The following is a 10,249-nucleotide window of genomic DNA, read 5'->3' on the forward strand; positions in this document are numbered from 1 at the left end:
CACTCGTGTGGGTGCTTAAAAGCGGTTCGTTGTCTTCATAGGTTTCATTCTTCTAATCTCGATCGTCGATGTTGAATTAATCTCGATCGTTCATGTCTTCCAACACTCGTGTGGGTGCTTAAAAGTAGTTCGTTGTCTTCATAGGTTTCATTCTTCTTGTCTGGAATTTTGAAACCTCGTCGTCTCCTTCGTGCCTTCTCGTTCTCGAGCTTTTTGCCTCATTGAATCAGTAAGTTTACTGATCCCTTTGCAAAGTTAACTTTCTATCTCCAGATTTTTCTTTTCTTTTTGTACCATAGTGAGACTTTAGTAATGGAGGACAGTAGGGTTTCTTCCGAAGCTTCCCTTGTGCCCAGCGCCAGTAAGAGTGATAATGGTAAGGATGTCACATCCACCCAGCCGGTACCCCATCTGGAATACCCAGGAATGTGATCCACAGTCCAAGGATCAAGATTCGTAGGTCCATGCCTCCCACATACACAATGACATAATCATGAACAATAATAATCAAGGTAAAAACAATTAATACTAAGTATCATGAATAAGGTAAGATTAAATAAATCAGAGTGCGGAAAACAGATAATATCAAAGTGTGAACATAATCATAAAGGTGAGAGAAGGTGTGATAACCACCCTCTCAGAGCAGCGGAAAAGAAGTGTGATAAAGTTAGTTACATGTCCAAGTATCTAAAAGATAAATCCAAACAAGTTCATTATAGGTCCAAATACTCCATAAATACACCAGGGAAATGGGGCACTAAGCTAGGGTTTCTTCTACTCTAATAATAGTCTCCTCAATGATACGGATGAAGAAAACCCAGCTCTGCGCTCCCGCACAACTGTGGGGCTAACCCTGGTGCGAATAGTAATCCTCCTCGGCACCAACACTCGGATCTTCACAGATGCCACTACCCGAAGGGTAGTATGCGGAATCATAGTCCGTCTTGAAGGGGGTGGAATCATAATCTTTGGTACCTGTAGGATAATCTAAAAACATTTGTACAAAAGGAATGAGTTCGAAGAACTCAGCAAGGTAGTTATTCCATAATTAGAAATCATACACATACAAAACATACATAATGCAATGTGATACGGAACATATGATGCAAATATGATTCTAACTCTATAAATGCTAGTCTCTAGGGTAGACATGCTTTAAGTCATAGCACCATACTTCTTTGGGTGGTCAGTCACTCCCCCTCAATCATACAAGATATCTTGGGTCTGCCAGGGAAGTTCGATAAAGTCATCTCAAATACCATGGTAGGGGAATAGGTCACCGCTCTCTTACATCACCGTTTGGTATAAGTACTAGCGCATGTCACAGTAAAGCCTAGCCCAATGCAAGTCATCTACTCAGTTGGTCAAGTCAGATCCAGATACGTCCATTCCTCGCCCCCGGCGATCCTTTCCGGTATCCTTCACACTAGAGTCAGCGAAATCCCAGATTTCGGACTCATCAACCCTATTGGTCATCCACAAATAGTAAACGGGAAGTTCTCACGTCCTCTCACGGATTGGTTACCGGTCTTGAGCGCCCGTGAGCCCAAGTCTAGCCATTTGCAGCCCTACCAATAAATGGCCCCTTTCGGGTATCTGTAGCATGGTTTATGTCCCCTACCGGATTGGTTACCGGCCTAGAGCGCCCATCCAACCATACACTACCACGGGTCATTCGGTCTCAATGCCCTTCCGATTCGGGTCTGACACGACAAGGATAAACCTAGCCACCCAACTAGACAGTCCTATGTATGTCATCCAATAACCCGAGAGAGTGTCGATAGGCACCATCGGAGAACATCCCATACTATTCCCTCCGATGCCTAAGGACAGAAGTATCAATAGGACACTCCCCAATCCCAAGTTATACGTAGGCAATCACATATTCAAGTTCATCATCTTTCATGCATCCAATACATCTTATCATAAAAGTTAAATCATGATATTAAAATGAATCATCATAGACATAAGTAAACAAGAATAGTAATGTAACATGACAAGAGTATAAAGATTTCAATACTACTGTTCTAACATATATAACAGTCTTATAAAGATCTAAAAGTAATCAAGAGATTCTATTCATAAATAAGAACATAAATCATAAGTTGATGATCTATATGTTTATGGAGATAACCATCCTTACCTTGGGTTGAATTGTTGATGAATTGAGAATACCAAGAAGTAGTCCAAAAGAATTGTTAAGACCCTAAACAAACATCAATAATAAGTTAGAGAAGAAATTGGGAAGATCGGATACTAATTGGATCAAAACTGGCCAAGGTTGCTGTCAGCAACAACTTTGGTCGATGGTCCTTGGTCGATGGTATCGACCAAAAGGATCGACCAAAATTCTCTTTGGGACAGAATAGTGGATTTTGGGGGTTTTCATCCGAAATTGGTTTTCCGGTGTTCGGATCAATCTGAAACTTGGAGGAATGCTTAACAACAGTAGTAGGACACTATAAGTCAAGAAATTTACCCAATCCAATGGTCCAAACAAAAAGCCCCAAATTGAGTTAACAAGTTCAAGTGACAAACATCATGGCATGAGTTGGGATTGATTGCATTGACATGGAAATGGCATGTAATAGCTAGGGGAACTAATAGAAATTTGATTGGAATCATATAATAGTGATAAACATGAACATAGCATACCCTACAACTCAGTTTGGTACAAAATGGCATGCTGTTAATAGAAAAATTAAGGAATACATATGCTAGGCATGAGATGGAGGCATAGCATCAATGGATGGCTAAGAAGATCATAGGTTAATCATGAGTAGACACTTGGAGTGGTGGTTGCAAGATTGCAGCACCATCTCCAATGTCTCATCCGCAAGATAGGAATAGAAAAGAATAGAAAATGGTAGGATAGAGAGTGGAATGGTGATTCATACCTTGGTGTGGAAGATGTAGACAAGAATCAATGATAAACAATGAGTTTTTGGTGAGGTGCCCTTCACATTAGCCAAGGAGTTGCTTTGGCAAGCTCCCCCCACGTTTTCAGGTGAGAAAATGATTGCAATAGGGCTCAAGGCTCGAGGTTATAATAAATAGAATGAGAATATTCCATGGAATCATTAACTTGGCAGACTGGGAAACTTTGGTCGATGGTCCTTGGTCAATGGTATCGACCAAAAGGATCGACCAAAAATGTTTCTCAGCAGAAAAACAAGTTTAGTTCAGCAACTTCAAGTAGGGTTTTGAAAGGCTATACAAGGTCAATTTGGGTGAGGTTTTCTTCTACAATTCAATCAAGAAGTCCAGTTTCGGGGAATACCTTCGAATTGTGCACAGGAGGTCATTAGGTACATCAACTAGATTAATATTCTCCGATGCGCAAACTTTCCTTAAACACTGACAAAGCATCTAAGCAAGGGGTATCATCTTCAATGTCTATGGGCTCGGTCTCCGAATCATGATCATCAATCAGAATGGTCCATAAGTCTCTTCTACCACCGCTTCGGGTCTTCGGTCCTAAATACAACAGTGGATCCAGGTTAGGGTTAGGGTTAGAATAAGGCTAGATATTACAAACGAGGCCTTTGTTTCCCTTTCCTCTGAGCAGTCGGATAGTGATAATAAAACCCTAACTGCTCTCTGGCGTGACTTCGCAGAAGTTATACAGAAAAGATTAGAAGGAAAAGCTGAAACTTCTTCTGCCCTTCCTAAGTCTTGACCATCCATGACTCCTAGGGTGACCGCAGAGTCTTCTGGGCAGTCAAAACAAACTTCCAAATCTAGTGGTGGACCTGATTCTGTTGCCTCCTCGTATAAGGAGGAAACTCTTCTTTTGGCCATCCAGGGTTTTGATTTTCCTTCCTCTTACCATCTTAGGGCTCCCAACCTTGATGAGAGGGTTGATTCGTCCCTTCCAGGCGAATTTTCCCTATATATAGATGCACTAGAAAGCGGGGTTCGCTTTCCTTTCTTCAATCCTCTGTTTGCATCCATTCTGAATCACTGGGACATTTGCCCTGGAATGTTCCTTCCCAATAGCTGGCGTCTCATCGTCGGCTTCTTGGGTTTATGCTTTGAACTTGGCATTACGCCTTCTCTTGCTCTTTTTGTGCATTTTCATCTTCTTGCTGTCTTCCATCCTCCCGATTGGGTTGTGCTTTCCAAGCGCAATAAGACTGAGCTTAACTGGAGGGGCAGCATTCTTGCTAAAGGAACTTGCCCTTCCAATCACAAAGGATGGCGCAAGCGATATTTTTCCTGTCGAGCATCTCAATCAGATCTCAACTTCCCGACCGTCTGAAAACAGTATACTTCATACTCTGAGGGTAACCGGTCCTTCCCTTATTCAAAGAAGATAAGACGGCCGTCAGGAAGATCAAATCAATTCCATGGTATCAAGAGATACATGGATATGAGATGGAATACAACTCCATCCTCCAGTACTGGGGACTGGCTCATCGTGAGCTTCTTAACCGTCATCTTTCAATTTTCTAAGAATGATATGCCTTTTTGCAATCTTGATTTTTGTCCTTCTTCGCAGTGCCACCAAGAATGAACCCTAAAAATCTTTGGGCAAAGGCTGCCAGGGCTGTTGTAACAGTTGAGTAACGGTCGCCTCGAGCCTTGATTACTGAACAAGTAACCTTTGTTCCCTCTCCCGACCCTTCTTACAAGGGTATCAGGAACTTGAAGCCAGTGGTTGAGGCTTCGGGAAGAGGGAAAAAACCAATGGTGGAAGAGTCTGATATCCCCTCCGCCGCTCGAACTAAAAGGAAGCACGATTTAGTTGATGCTTCCGCCCTGAAAAAATCCAAAAGGAATAAAGATTGCGAGGAGATCTTCATGCCTCAGTGGACACTGACGCAGACTGATAGGGCAACACAAGACCCTGAGAAGGTTGCAGAATGGAGTTCTTTTGGTCTTCTGCCTGCTGATCGTCAGGCCTTTGAAGCCCTGGAAGATGACGCTCTCGTTCGTCAGTCCACCAGGTACCGTCTTTCTTGATTTTTCATCAATTGCCTTTCATAATCTCTTATGAGTTCTTCTGATAATCTCCTCGTCCTCAGGAATGCTGTGTTGAGCTTTTATCAACACATGGAGGCATTGAGCTGAGTTGGTCGCAATGGCTCCTTGCTGCAGACTTGTGAAGAGAATTTGGCAAAGGCCAATTCTGAAATAGACCGGCTGAAGACAGCAGCCGAAGAGCTGAAGGTGAAGCACGATGAGGAGATGAATTCCTTGAAAAAGGATCTTGACTCTTCAGTTGCCCGTGCCGTTGCTGCCGAACGCGAGGCTAGGAAATAGAAGAAAGCTACTACGTTGTTCGATGAGAGTCTTGAGCTTAAAGCCATAGAGAACGAACGTATACTGAAGATGGCAGCTCCTAGCAAGCTCGAACATATTAAACCAGAGTTTCGAAGGGATTGCATTCGGAAATACCTGAACAGCGTTCCTTTCTCTAACCTGCTAGGCGCCTTCAACCTTCAAGCTTACCGTGTGGGGCAGAATGATGTTTGGGAAAAGATCCTCAAATCTAATCCTTCCTTTGACACAACTCCTTTTCGTGAGGTGTGTCACAAGGAGATCTTTGGGAAGCTTAAGTTGGCCTTCCTTGACTGGACTTTAAGAGAGGATGATCCTATTCCAGCTGACCCGAATTATGAGGAATATCTTGTTGATTCACCGCCCCTTCAAGAAGAAACTTCACAGCCTGCCGTTGAAAAGGATCCTGAGGAAGACGATCCTAAGAAAGACTCCTCAGTCGATAATGAGGAAGAGTCTTAGGGAGTCACCGTTTTTTTTTTTGTAAAGCTTGACCCTCCATAATCAATGAAAATAGAACTTTTTCAATGATTGCCTTAATATTTCCTCATCCTATATCCAAAAGCTTGTCTTGGAAATAAAATATAAATGATATAAATTATCACTTAACTTCTTGTACCTTGACGAGGGATGACCTTTGGGATATCATGAAGAGGCGTTCGGGAGAGATGTTTCAGCTTCCATCTATTCCCAACTGCTCTTTCATTTATTACTAAGTCCCAACGTCTCTCTGCCTTTGTATACCACTCACTTCTCCCAACGAGTTGGAAATACAAATATTTTTTAAGTGGTGGCGCGACGGTTGGAGGTATTCTCGCATCAGGTGCATAGTTCCACGTGGCTTTCCTCTGATCGTTGATCTTGCTTTTTTCAGAATTCAAAGCGTTTCTTCAATCCGGTCCTTTGGTTGCCTTTGTCTTTCAACCATCGCCTCATTACCTGCGGCTATTTAAGTCCCTCAAGGGTACTCCTCATTTATCCTACTATCTGCAAGTTAGATTTGCAAAACAAAACGACATTTCGTCTTCCTTTGCTGCATTCGTACTTTTCATATTCCAACAATATTTTTGATCAGCATCTGAACAAGTAAGCTTTTTGCTTTGCCTATGTCACGAATCTCCTCTCCTTCTCCCTGAATGAACTTCACAGTAGTAATACTTGGGGTTCACTTAATGGGTATTCTGAGTAGTTCATATTTGTCTGAGAACTAGGGTTTTCCCTTTTGCTGTATGTTGTTGGATTTATGTACTGATACTGCCTTTTCTATACTTGCAGTGCCTCCCAGAATCGATTTGAGCTTTATTAGGGCGAAGTCCTGCAAGAAGACTGTCCCAGTACCGACGCAGGTGTTTGCTAGTGAGGTGATTGCATCTGGTGAATCTTCTAAACGTAAGGAGACTGCTGTTGGTGAATCTTCAGATCATATTCCTCCAGTTTCTACTAATGCTCCTCCTACGCTCCCTCTGCCTGAAGAGATCGTTCGGTCTTCCTAGGAAGATCTTGATCCCTTTGTCGCTACCTATACTGTTGATGCCCCTGCTGGAGAAACCATTCAGGATTCTCCGAAGGAGACCCTTCGGACATCTGAGGCAACTATGTTGGCATCTGATGAAGGCGCAGTCCCAGCAGGTGCTGCTTCTATTTCCAAATCTAATGTTTGTTTGGCATCCTCTTCCTCTCCTTCTTTGGAGCTGGAGGATTTGCCACCAGGAAGCGCCGCCGGTTGGCAGATGATGTAGCTCATCATTCTCTTGATGTAGCTCATCCTTCTCATTCACCGAGGAAGTCTAAATTAGTGTCAAACAAGTTTGACAAGGCGCCGGAGTGGTGCACTGCTACTCAAGTGCCTACCTAGAGTAGAGCTCTTTCCAAACTTCCAAACGATGACTTTATGAAGTCACTGGTGATGTAAGTTTTTCTTTGTTACCTTTTGATTTTGAAGATTATTTTTTTGCTCCTGACTAACTCGGAAGTTGTTACAGGAGTCTCACTGGCAACTTCCACAACCAAGTGGAAGCAGCCTCTAGACTCAGTAAACTGAGTAATGAAGTTTCTAGGCTTCGGGGAGACTCCAAAGCCAAGGATGCTGAAATTGCTCGCCTTAGGAAATTAGCTTGGGAGGTTGCAGGAGAGAAGAATTCTGTGATTGAGCATCTCCATTCAGATTTGGATGATGCCACGGAGAAGATCCGGCGGCTGGAACGAGAAGCAGGAAAGTTAGGGGCGAAAGGATCTGAAGCGTTACCCCAAAGGCAAGCTGTCATTCCCTTGCCCGAATCCCTTCCAATTGATGTCCGTAGAGCTTGCATCTTCAAGTATTTGCACAGTAAGCCCTTTGTTGACATGCTGAATGCTTATAACTTGCAGGCATACCAGGATGATGAAAACGAAGTATGGGAATCGATATTAAGGAAAGATCCTCATTTCAACATGACTCCCTACAGCGCTAGTTGTCATCCTGAAGTGTTTGCAAAGCTGGGCCTTCCTCTTCCTGACTAGTCCAAGGGTACGAACGACCCTCTACCTCCAGATCCGGATATCATGCATTATCTCGATGATTCCCCTCCTTATGCTCCTCTCCAAGGATTCAGTTATGAAGAGCTTGCCTTGAATGTAGGTTTGATCAATGATCAGACTTCTTCTGGTCAAGCTAGATAAAGAGTATGGAATTGCAAAGGATTTTGATAACATGCTTTTTTTCGACTCTGTTCTTCTTCTTCTTGAATTTGTGTTGCTTCCTGACTCTGTATTACTTCTGGCAAAGCTCTTTCAATCTTGTAACTTCTTGATGATGTCTTTCTTATTTGGACCGAGTGAAGATTGTACCCCAACACTTGTCTCTTCTGGTCGTTTAAAGAAATAAAGAATTGAATTTCATCATTGAACTTTGCTAGTCACTTGAGTCATTGTTGCAGTAGGTCTTATAATGCTTTCACTTAGAGATTTCAGGAGAAATTCAATAAGTCTGAGAAGGAACTCACTCAGGTTTGAAACCGATGCCTTGTAGAAGGACCCACACGGTTTTTAAACCGATGCCTTTACTTAAAGATTTCCAGAGAAATTCAATAAGTCTGAGAAGGAACTCACTCAGGTTTGAAACTGATGCCTTGTAGAAGGAACTCACTCGGGTTTGAAACCGATGCCTTGTAGAAGGAACTCACTCGGGTTTTAAACCGATGCCTTTACTTAAAGATTTCCGAAGAAATCCAATAAGTCTGAGAAGGAACTCACTCGGGTTTGTAACCGATGCCTTGTAGAAGGAACTCACTCGGGTTTGAAACCGATGCCTTTACTTAAAGATTTCCGGAGAAATTCAATAAGTCTGAGAAGGAACTCACTCGGGTTTGAAACCGATGCCTTGTAGAAGGAACTCACTTGGGTTTTAAGCCGATGCCTTGTAGAAGGAACTCACTCGGGTTTTAAACCGATGCCTTGTGGCTGGATCTGTTCTTGAGTGTGGTGTATGATGCCCCCCAATCAAAAGATAGTTGTTGAGAACCAATAATTGCATTGATTGAGTTGAAATTTGTTACATAATGAACGAAATTGATAATCTTCAAGGATAATATTTTTTCAGATATCTGGCATTCCACGGACGATCCAACTCTTTCTGGGTTGTCATGTTCTTCAGCTTGTAAGCTCCCGAACCGACTGGTTTTATAACCATATATGGTCCTTCCCAAGAAGGGTCCAATTTTCTTTGATGGCGTGGATCTGAAGCTAAGGTATTTCTCAATACCAAATCTCCTGCTAAGTACCGACGATTCTTCACTCGTGTATTATAATGTGACGCTATTCTTCGTTGATAATGTTGAGTTCGTGCTATTGCTTTTGCCCGAACTTCATCCAATAAATCAAGACTATCTTGCAGTCCTTGCTCGTTCACTTTTTCTTCAAACTCTCTGTCTCGCAATGTTCCCGCCATTACTTCCACAGGTGCTAATGCTTCGGATCCATAAGCCAGTTTGAAAGGAGATTCTCCAGTGGGTGTTCAAATCGTAGTTCGGTAGGCCCACAGTACATTATGCAGTTCTTTGACCCATAAGGCTTTATCGGCCTCAAGTCTTCTCTTTATTCCCTTAATTAGCGTTCGGTTAGTAACCTCTACTTGTCCATTGCTTTGGGGGTATGCCACTGATGACATACGATGCTCGATCATGTAAGTTCCACAAAACTGCTCGAATTGTGGACAGTCGAATTGAGTGCCATGATCGGTCATGATTATTTTGGGCATCCCAAACCGATATATAATCGACTCGAGTACGAACTTCTCCACCTTTCTTTCAGTGATTGTTGCCAGGGCGCTGGCCTCAACCCATTTAGTGAAGTAGTCAATTGCTACTATCAGATATTCTCTTCTGCCCGGCGCCTTGGTGAATTTGCCCATGATATCGATTCCCCACATCGCAAAAGGGATGGGATCTAGAATTGACGTCATGGTTTCCGCCGGGCGTTTGGATACTGTAGCATGAACTTGACAATTGCTACATCGGCGAACATATTCCATAGCAGCTTGTTGGATCTGAGGCCAATATAACCCAAGTCTCAGGATTTTGTGTGCCAGGGCTCGTCCACCCATGTGAGCGCCACAAATTCCTTCATGTACCTTGGTCAGAGCCGACTCCGCTCCTTCGGAACCTAAACATCTCAGAAGGGGTCCAAAATAAGATCTTCTATACAACCTTCCATTTTGCATAATGAACCTCATTGATCGTACTCTGACTAATCTTGCCTCTTTTGGATCCTCCGGTAGTTTATCATCTCTCAGGTATTCAACTATTGGATCCATCCAGCAACGCTCTGTTTCAATGTAGGAAATTTCTTTCTCGTGATAACTCGGAAATGTTATCTCTTCAATGTAGACCGAAGGGTCTAAATTTTTCTCTTTGGCATTGGCTAATCGGGATAGCTCATCTGCCCTTGTGTGTTTGTCCTTGGAATCTAACATACCTTCAAATTCCTGAAT

Source organism: Hakea prostrata, chromosome 2 (assembly GCF_041222555.1).
Source record: "Hakea prostrata isolate BN-2017 chromosome 2, UWA_Hpros_2, whole genome shotgun sequence".
NCBI lineage: Eukaryota > Viridiplantae > Streptophyta > Magnoliopsida > Proteales > Proteaceae > Hakea > Hakea prostrata.